The sequence below is a fragment of the Hipposideros armiger genome, unplaced genomic scaffold, assembly GCF_001890085.2.
Source record: "Hipposideros armiger isolate ML-2016 unplaced genomic scaffold, ASM189008v1 scaffold_155, whole genome shotgun sequence".
In the NCBI taxonomy this organism is placed as follows: domain Eukaryota; kingdom Metazoa; phylum Chordata; class Mammalia; order Chiroptera; family Hipposideridae; genus Hipposideros; species Hipposideros armiger.
The window spans coordinates 224,007-234,009 of record NW_017731505.1 but is presented as its reverse complement, the minus strand read 5'-3'; the positions used below and the strand labels follow the sequence as shown (position 1 = coordinate 234,009).

The following is a 10,003-nucleotide window of genomic DNA, read 5'->3' as shown; positions in this document are numbered from 1 at the left end:
AAAAGGACAGCAACTTGTCTGTTCCCCTTCCCCAATTCCCCAATAAAAACCTTTAAAAAAAAATAATAAGTTTTAAAAAATAATAATTCAATACTCATCATTTCCTGTTATTGCATAGACCAACTGTTAATGTAATAAAAACCTGTCTTCTACTTGTAATAGTATATGGCGGGCTGTTTAGTGTATAAAGCAGTTAACATCAAGGCTGTAAATTTTACATGGGTTTGTTGATCCTGTTGATGCCATTGCCATAGTCTCAGCTCTAGTTTTGTCTAGAGAGAGGTCTTGTACAAATGTATAGTTTGAATCAGCATGGGTAAATACTCACCGTGGCTCCCCCGGCCCCCAGAAAATAACTGAAAGTGCACGTTCTCTCGAAGGGGAGCCAGCACTGCTATGTTTCCATAGGAAGAACTGCTTGATTATAATTAAAACTTTCATTTGACTATTAAAATTAAAGAACAGCCATAAATTATGGTAACAGTATTAAAACCTCTGGGGGTAAGTCTAAAGATCCTCTCTGTAATTAGAGAGCTGCAAACCTTAGGAACACTAATTCTTTTCGGCGTCAAGGCCTCATTTTGTCAGGAAGTTGGTATTTTGTAAATCACAGCTTTTCCAAGGCTGAGGACACATTTTGATTCTTGCCTAGAGTGATTGCCTGAAATATTTTGCCCTTCATGAACTAAACTATGAGTTAGAAGACAGACTCCTTATCCTGATTGGACATGTGAAAATCTGGGTGGTCTTGGTCATGACCTTTCTAGATTAGAGTTTCCATAGCTCTATAGTTAGATGTTGGGTTGTTAACCTTACTTGACTCTTCTAGTTTTAAAAACTTGGAGGTTTTATTGTAATAATGAAAGTAAGCCCCTAATACAAGCTCTCCTTAAAAACTGAAGGCATTAGTTATGGGTGGTGGGTTTGGTTATTAATGCTTTAGATATTCTTTTTTGCACTTGTCTGTATCTTCTGTGTGTGTGTGTGTGTGTGTGTGTGTGCGCGTGTGCGTGCGTATAGTCATGTAAATAGGAAAGCTGCATTTGAAAACACAACAAGGACATATACTAATAGATTTTTCATGAAGACTTACTGAGTTAAACTAAGGTATTGCGCTCAGATGGGCTTTAATTTTTCACTTTAATGAGGATTTCACCAGGACGATCTAAAAGTTGAACTTGGCCTTCAGTTCATTCTCTGACTGTCTTTTTCCATTTGTGAGTCTTAATATTTGTACTTTCTCTTTATAGATCTTACTCCTCAGTTTTTATCTTTTTTTCCATTGGATTAAAACAAACAATGAGCTTTAAAAAGAACATTCCTAGTGGTAGATATCTCCAGAGAGCTTATATTTACTTTAAACTAACTTCTTGCCAGACCGCCCAAGTGGATACCCCTGATTTTTTATTATCCATCACCATGTTACACTGTAGTGGATACAATGGCATAGAAATAGTATAGCCAAGTAAATTCCTGTTAGCCCCAACGAACAACCAACACAAAACCATGAGAACATTTCCCTATCTAGTTCTACAGAAATAATTTATACTTCTCCCTTTCTCCCTCTCTCCCTTCTTTCCTCCCTTCTTCCCTTCCTCCCTTCATTCCTTCCTTTTCTCTTTCTTTTGAGGTTTTTAAAAGGCAAAAACAAAGGTATAGTATGAGGTATGATAAAAAACTACAGTGAATGTTTAAATTTAAAAATATGTATTACAGTAAAAGACACATTGCCATTAATCCCCCTCAAAATCCTCCCCCTCACTTTGAACGCACTTATCCGATCATTCTTGCCACTTTCTGAAGCAGTTCTGGAAGTCCTGTTTAGTGAGTGTCTTTAGTTGCATTGTCACAGCTGCCTCAATGTCCTGAATTGATTCAAAACGTTTACCTTTCATGGTCACTTTGACTTTGGGGAAGAGCCAGAAGTTGCACGGTGCCAGATCCGGTGACTAAGGTGGAGGAGGACACACCATAATGTTTTTATTTAGCAGAAATGGAATACCAGAAGTGATGTGTGAAATGGAGTGTTGTCATGTTGGAGAATGAAACAATGTGCCCATTTCATGTTAATTCATTGTTCGTGATCCATGATTTACGGCACACTTTAAAACACACCTTCTCTCAACTGTAGCTCACACCTGACTGCACCAAACAAGCTGAAGCTTGTCACACACTATTACTAAGATTTGACTCGCTGCTTCCATATTGAAGAGCCCTGCTTTTCTGTTGGATGGCACTTGGCAGCAGCATTCACCATATCGTTTGATCACATCTTGTAATTTGTTGCCTAAGAATTTAGACTCTGGAAAATGGGATTGCCACTGCCATACTTCCCAGTGGCTAAGGAACTGCCTTTCCCAAGAGTCTACAAATATTAGAACCTAGTCTTTTATGTCTTTTAAAGTTACATTTGTTTGTTTTATAACATAATGCCAGCATGACACTACAGTCAGCTGTACCTGAGAGACTAAAACCATATATTTTGTGTTCAAAGCAAAGAATGAGGACATGGAAAAACTGGACATTTGAGTTTACCCATGATTATCTTAAGATGACGGAGTTCTGGATATGGCCCAGTCATTCCTGGCTTGATTATCTTGGCTGATTGCCACCAATCACATCTAAGGATTTGCCATCACATGGCCCATTTTTCATACACACTGATATGTGTAAGTCAAATAGTGTAAAGGACTCTATAGTCATTTTAACCTTCTACCTGAGTCTTCAGTTGTAAAAACCACAAGGTGCATCCCAGTTCACTGAGTTTATTGTGTAGAATGAAATGCACATATAGAACGAGTTCCATTAGCAAAAGTAAAAGCAGTCCCCTCTTTGAAGATCGGGAATGATTTGCGAACCTGACCCCTATAAAGACATCTTTGCTAATTTAATACTTATCTATATACTTCTCCTTTTTCATCTATAGAATTTTCATTTTTTTAAAAAGATTTTTATTGGGGAATTGGGAGATGGGAACATCCCTGGGGAATTGGGGGAAGGGGAACAGACAAGTTGCTGTCCTTTTGTTCTTCAGTCTAGTTGTGGAGGACGTTGCTTCACTGGCCCAAGTTGGCACCATCATTGCGCTCTTCCCCGGTGAGGCAGATCAGTCGCTGGCTTCTGGATGGCTGCTCACTGCGGCTGCTGGCCGCTCACACTGGCTGCTGGCTACACAGGGCAACCCACTGCCACGGGGGCTACAGTCTACGCTGTCGCCGGGGACTCATGGCAGCCCAGCTCCAGGTTGAGCTGTTGTTCAGCATCTTAGCTGTGGAGGGCAGTGTCACTGGCCCTCATATGTGGGATCTGAACCGGGGCCCTCTGGCGTCCCAAGCCAGCTCTTAACCAACGCGCCACTCGGTCAGCCCAGAATTTTAACTTCAAAGAAAGGAAAATCTCTTACAATGATTAATTCCTTAACTCTGATAATATCTCTCCACATACGGGAGTCAGCAAACTCTGGCCTGAGGACCAAACATGACCAGCTACCTGTTTTTCTCAGCTTGAGAGCTAAGAATGATATTTATATTTGTAAATGGAAAACAAATCCAAAGAAGAAGACAATTTCTTGGCATGTAAAAATGATGAAATTCAAATTTCAGTGTCCATAAATCAAGTTTGGCACTGTCGTTTGTTGAGGCTTGTCTATGGCTCCTTTCATGTTCAATGCCAGGGTTGGGTAGCTGTGGCAGAGACTATGTGCCCTGCAAAACAGAAAATATTTACTAGGTGGCCCATTTCAGAAAAAGTTTGCTGCCTGTGATATAGACAAAGCTAATTTCCAAAGGAGAACTAAAGCACAGCGTGGAATGTGGAGACAGTAAAAATTACCACAGTGAACTGGCATGGAATGTAAACTAAACTTCTCATGTGATGTAATTTCTAATGAAGCATCTTGCATAAGCAGGGAAAATAAAAATCTGGAAATTGAAGTAAAAAATCAAAATCAAAATCCTGAACTGTGTGTAGTGGGGAAAGTTTGAAGAACAGAGCACAAAGATGGAAGACCTTTTTTATCTATCACCCAAAGGTGCCCTTTCTGGACTAGTAGGCTTCCCTTCCTGAAAGCAGAGCTGTGCAGCCCTAGGCAATCACTAACCCTTGCTGATTGCCTGATGGATGAGAGACACCCGGCTCTGATTCTAGCCTGAGTAGGCAGTGATGAGGGTGACCTCTGAATGCCTTGGGTCTCAAAGCAAGCATCTTTTTTGGTCCCATGAAAAGCCTGAGTATGTATCCTTCAATGCCTCTGAGACGTGCTATGGTCAGGCTCTCCAAAAGCCTTCCTGTTCTTTTTATTTTGAACATATTTTAGTCCATTTGGGAGAGGATAACTAAGATTAGAGTCCCTTTTTTTTAAAGATTTTATTGGGGAATTGGGGGAGGGGAACAGCGCTGGGGAATCGGGAAGGGGAACAGACAAGTTGCTATCCTTTGGTTCTTCAGTCTAGCTGTGGAGGACGTCGCTTCACTGGCCCATGTTGGCACCATCACTGAGCTCTTCCCGGGCGAGGCAGTTGCTCGCCGGCCATTGGACGGCCGCTCATGGCGGCTCAGGAAAGTGCACGCCCTCGGCTAGCCAGCCCCACTGCAGCCTACGCCGTCGCCGGTGACTCACAGCAGCCCAGCTCGAGGTCCAGCTGTTGTTCACAATCCTAGCCGCAGAGGGCACAGCGTCATTGGCCCTCATATGTGGGATCCAAACCGGGCCCTGCTGCCCAGAGCTGGCGTCCCAAGCCAACTCCCAACCAACGTGCCACCTGGCCGGTCCTAGATCAGAGTTTCAATCCTTGTTACAACCTCTACAGCGGGGAGGAGAATAATCAGTGGTGGAGGAGGGACATGCCTAAGAACAATGGTTATCCTATGTAATTTCCAGTTTGTGTGTGTCTAATGTTGTATTTTGGAATAATCTCTTGGTGCAGTAGTTCATATCTATAATTTATAAATGCATGCTACATTTTTATATATTCATGTGCTCAAACTTTTTATTGATATTTTTATATGTGTTACCAAACAGCTTGTACACTTGTTGGCTTAGTTTTCTGTGGATGCATAACAAATTATCACAAATGTAGTGGCTTAAAGCAACACATTTATTATCTCACAATTCTCACCCATTAGGAGCCTGGATGGTTCAGCTAGATCCTTGCCTCAGGGTCTCCCAAGGCTGCAATGCAGGTGTTGGCTGGGACTGCGTCCTCATCTAAAATCTCAGTCCCCTTCCACGCTCAAGTGGTGTTGGCAGAATTCTTTTCCTTGAAGCTGTAGAACACATGATGGCTTGCTTCTGCAAGGTCAATAGGAGAGTCTCCATGACTCAGAGAAGGTCTAAACCCTCTTTGAAAACCTACACAACTGATTGCGTCAGGCCCACCCAGGATAATTCCCCTTTTGATTAAAGTCCCAACTGATCTGGGACATTTGTTGCATTTGCAAAATCCCTCCTACCTTGCCATATGATGTCACATAAGGGAGTGACATCTATCACCTTTGTCATATAACCCAATCATGGCATAACATGGGGGAGGAGGGGTTGCTGCGATTGTAGGTGCTATCTTAGAATTTTGGCTATCATGCTCGGGCATGAAAAAGATGACTCCAACTATTTTGAATCTTAGCTTTACCACTTACTAGCTGTGTGATTGAACAAGTAATTTAATTTCTCTATGCCTCAGTGCTTTCAACTGTAAACTGGAGATCATTCTAGTATCATTTTAGCATTCTAGTACCTACTACTTTGGGCTGGTGCCAGAATTAAACAAGATCATGTCTTTAAAGGGCCTAGCACAGTGACTGGCAAACAGCAAATTGTGAATGGGTGTCAGATCGTTTCCTTAACTATTCCTCTTCATGCATACAGACATTTTATTCATACGACAGAAAAATAACATTGGACATCACAAGAATGTGCCTCACTGGATCTCCAAGCAAGCAAGATGAGAAGAGGGAAATTAGGAATGCAAATTAATCCTGGTTTATGATAGAAAGGGCTTACTCTGGTGGTGATTATGAACAAGCTAGTTCAGTGAATGGTGCATTGACACAAAGCGAGATACTGTATGTGAAAGCACCTGCACTTAATAAATATCAATTGAATTTAAATCTGGACAGAAGTACATGCTTAATAGTTGTTAGTGGATTCGTTGTTGTGATTATCTTCTTATAAAGTTAAATCACTTGCTTAACGAAATTCTTTCTTTCGCTTTCCAGTTACCCAAGAACTATTTGAACACGACAAACATTTAATTTGCTAGATGGCTCCTCCTTTTTCCCAGATCTAAGGTAAGGTCTGTTAGTATGAAACCAATAGAGAAAGTCAAAGTGTCAGAACATTTGTCAAAGATCTTGATAAAGCATGGGTAGCAAATGAATAAAGACAAATATCAAACCCCAGGCCTGCAGTTTCTGTGCTGGGAGATCATTCTTATCTACCTCCTAGTCTCAAGTTCAAAAGCCTGTGCTAAGCTCTTCTACCAAGGGGAGGAGAAAAAAAAACAAAACCTCAAACAAGAAAGCTCCTCAAAATATACCACTCTAAATTTTCTCATGTCCTTGGACATAAAAAAGCAACAATGTCCCCTGATTGCAGACTTCCTGATATGCGGAGAATGCACAGCCCCGAGTGACCTCGTGCTCACAATGGGTGGACAGAAAGGCACACAGTACAGGCTTTTGTCTTCTCACTGTATTGTCATCTTGTTCCCCAGAATGGCTTTGGGCCTGGTGACAGGGAGAGGGCTGCTTGCTGAGGAGCCCTCTCCAGAGTGACGGGTGTGGCTGTGGGCAGATCTGGGGTGACTCGAAAGGAAAATTCCTGGGAGCAGGCGCTGTAGCTCCAGTAACTCTGGCACCCTTAGACTCTCGGGGGCCGTATTAGAGTGAATCAGAGAGCTCACAATTGTAAAGTTTTATGGAAGAGAGAGAGAGAGAGAGAGAAGGGGGTGGGGAAGGTGAATGAATGAATTAATGAATGGGAGAGAACGGCATCAACATACAGCAGTACTCTGCGTCTCATTGTCAAGTTTGGTGAACTGTCCTACGTGGCAGATCCGTATCTTGCTACATTTCTCATAAAAGAGGAATTTGTTTAGAGGGCAGTTGGGACAACAGGACCACAGAGTTGGTAAATCATTTTTTGCCTTACTTCAGGATCTCTGTAGATAGTCTATTTTTTTCATCATTAAATAGAGAAAAATAGAGTAGTGGAGACAGCCGTCCAGAAGTTTCCAGACATCCAGGTGCTTGATGTTGTGGAAATATAGACACAAACTGTCTGGGCTTTACATGGACTCATTATTTACCTGTTGTGTTTGTATATATATTTATTTTGAGCGGTGGACCAATGGGCAGACTTTATTCACAACACACGCTTATGAAGCAGCTCTACTGAGGCGAAGATGCTGCGAAAGACACAGATGAATCACGAAGGGACTCTGGCCTAAGAGATTCATAGTCTTCTCCCAGAGACTGCAGCTTGTAATAAGCATTGTTCAGAGCTGTACTGACACCCATACCACTTACTCATCTTCCGGAAGAGTTGGTTCAAGGCATTCAATGGGTTGCCTAATTCTGGACAAGAAAAAAAATGGTGAGGTTGAATTGACCGGCCATTTAACAAATGTGGTTAACTCGATCTCCAGTTTATTAGCAGCCAAGCCGAAGTCTTCTAGAAGGTGTAAGTCAGCTCTCTGACCTATATCGATCTTTTTTCATGTCTACTGGACGAAAAAAACAACCCGTCCCACTGTTGCCAGGAAGCCAAAATTGCAACCAGCTAGTCAGATTCAGGGTTTACCTGTGAACCAAGGGTTTGGACTCACCTCCACCGGGCCTCCAGGGTGCTCTCCTCATTCAACATTCACAGCTGCATTCTCCTNCCTCCCCCCTCCCATTTACCTCATCTCTTTTTAGTCATCAGTGGCAACACAGGATAAAATACCTTTATTATTATCTGAGGTTCAGCATTACCTAAGATTTATCTTTTTCAAAACTTGGTAGCCCTTGCCTTAATCAAAAGGAGAGAAGGAGTGGATATGACTAGAAGTTCATATTGCCAATGGGTATTGCAAATTATACTACAATCTGAAAGCAAATATCTTGTGTTATTAGCTTCTCAGGTTTGATTATATTGTTTCATGAGGGCCTTTTTCCCTTCTCAACGTGTGTGGCACTTTTCTTCAAGTAACAACCAACCTAACACATGTATTATTTATACCACCTGCAGCATTATTGCTAAGAGGAATAATCCATGTGGGTGCCAATGCAATTTTAGTCTTTTATTTCTGAACTGTTGGAGCCATTTCAGCAGCTGGCCCACGGGCGGACTCCTTAGAGCATATGAATACCTCTTAAACAGGGCTGCACCATTTTTTGGGCTATGAGTGTCCCTAGGACGATTAACCAAAACTCTACATTATTTAAATGTGTGTTTCCATGAAAAGGCATAATAAGTTGTGCTTCTCAATACTCTTTGAACATTGTCATGTGGCAGGGTCTCTCTTGACAAAGGCAGCCAGGCAGTAACTCTCTACTCCCTAGTGATAGCATTTTCAAATTGCTCTTTTCTGCTCAATAAAGGTTAAAAAGGAAGTGAAACCTTTTGTACTCTTCTGCACTGCTGTTTTTCCAAAAAGAGCAGCAATCCCTGCCCATACAGTCTTCTAAGGGCTTGCTAAGAAAGGGTTGAAAATAGCAGGCAAGAAGTGTTTTTGTTTTGCTGCCTGTTCGTTGGCTATGAAATGAAAACAAAAAGATGACATTGAATTTGGCGTTTGAGACTGCAGCTGTTGTTTCTGTGATGACTGGCTCGACAAGCCCACAGTATTCTAGGAGCAGGCGCCTGTCCCGGGAGCCAACTCAGCTATTTGTCAAGAATGAAAGGACTGGGGCCGTGCAGTGTTTCCTCTTCCCGACCTTTATAGCAGCAGCAAGCTGGGCAGAAACACATGCAAATAAAAATCAAGAACTCCAGAGAGTAACCAAATCATTTCCATACAGACTGATAATGAACTTCAAGCCTTCAGCTCAAATATCACTGATTTAAATCCATTTGTTCTAGTTCTTTAATAGAATCTGAAGTTAAATACACAAACATATTGTTGGAATTCTCTCTGTGCTGATACTGGCTTGTGATTTTTTTCTTAAGATCAACATAAAGTAGAGTGATTTTTAAAAATCAAGCGTTTATATCTCAGTAGAGCTGGGGGAAAAAAATCTAACATTGAATGAGAAAACCTAAAATGCTTTTGGATGTCCTTTCCCTGATTTTGCAGTTATTTGTTTCACTTTATTGCCCTACCTTAAAAGTTTTAAAATTTAAGCCAAGTGTGTGCTCTGAGGGGGAAGGAAGCTGCATTTGTGTCCCAAACAAGGAGAAATGGTAGTGTTAGCATTTGTTGAATGGAAGCCTCTTCAGCCTCCTTCTATTCTTCTAATCTATCCTTCTCATTCTTCTGTTTAGGTAATCGATTTGAATCACAAATTCCTGGATCAGTGGTCCTGCTTGTACTACTGGATTTCATTAAGAAGTTTAGACAATCCTATATCTCTAAAGTCTTCCATTTTTTCCATGTGTTGGGAGATTTATTGAGAAAATCCACCTTCAGCGATGGTGATGGCTTGGCAGCCTTAGTTCGCTCTTACTTCCTGTTAATCATTTGCATTTCTATGGCCTATTGTAGCTGAACATCTCAAAAAACCTCCTAAAATGTGAGGATAAATTTAATTAAACTGTACTTCTTTGTCTCTGGGATGAATCTGACAATATTCTGTTGATTTCAGAACTAGAAGATTAAGGCCCCAAAGTTGCAAAGATATTGGATTGTCGGAAAAGTCATGATGCACTTTTGCAACATAAAACATAGAAAAAATACGTCATGACTTTTCCGACAATCCAATATTTCTCTTTCCTAATTCTATGTATATATGTAGTATGTGAATAAATCAGTACAGTAAAAAAAAAATTCAGATTTTTTTTCCCCTTTAGGTTGGAAACAAAACC

At 41.2% G+C, this 10,003-nt stretch overlaps 1 long non-coding RNA gene across 1 annotated transcript in view; it reads left to right on the top strand.

Annotated features, from left to right (window-relative positions):
* The window catches only part of LOC109387369 (uncharacterized), a 72,687-nt gene that overhangs the window by 7,977 nt on the left and 54,707 nt on the right, over positions 1-10,003 (top strand). Inside the window, exon 2 of the long non-coding RNA XR_002124975.1 lies at positions 6,214-6,285. This is a non-coding gene — a long non-coding RNA (uncharacterized LOC109387369). The remainder of the gene's footprint in view (positions 1-6,213; positions 6,286-10,003) is intronic.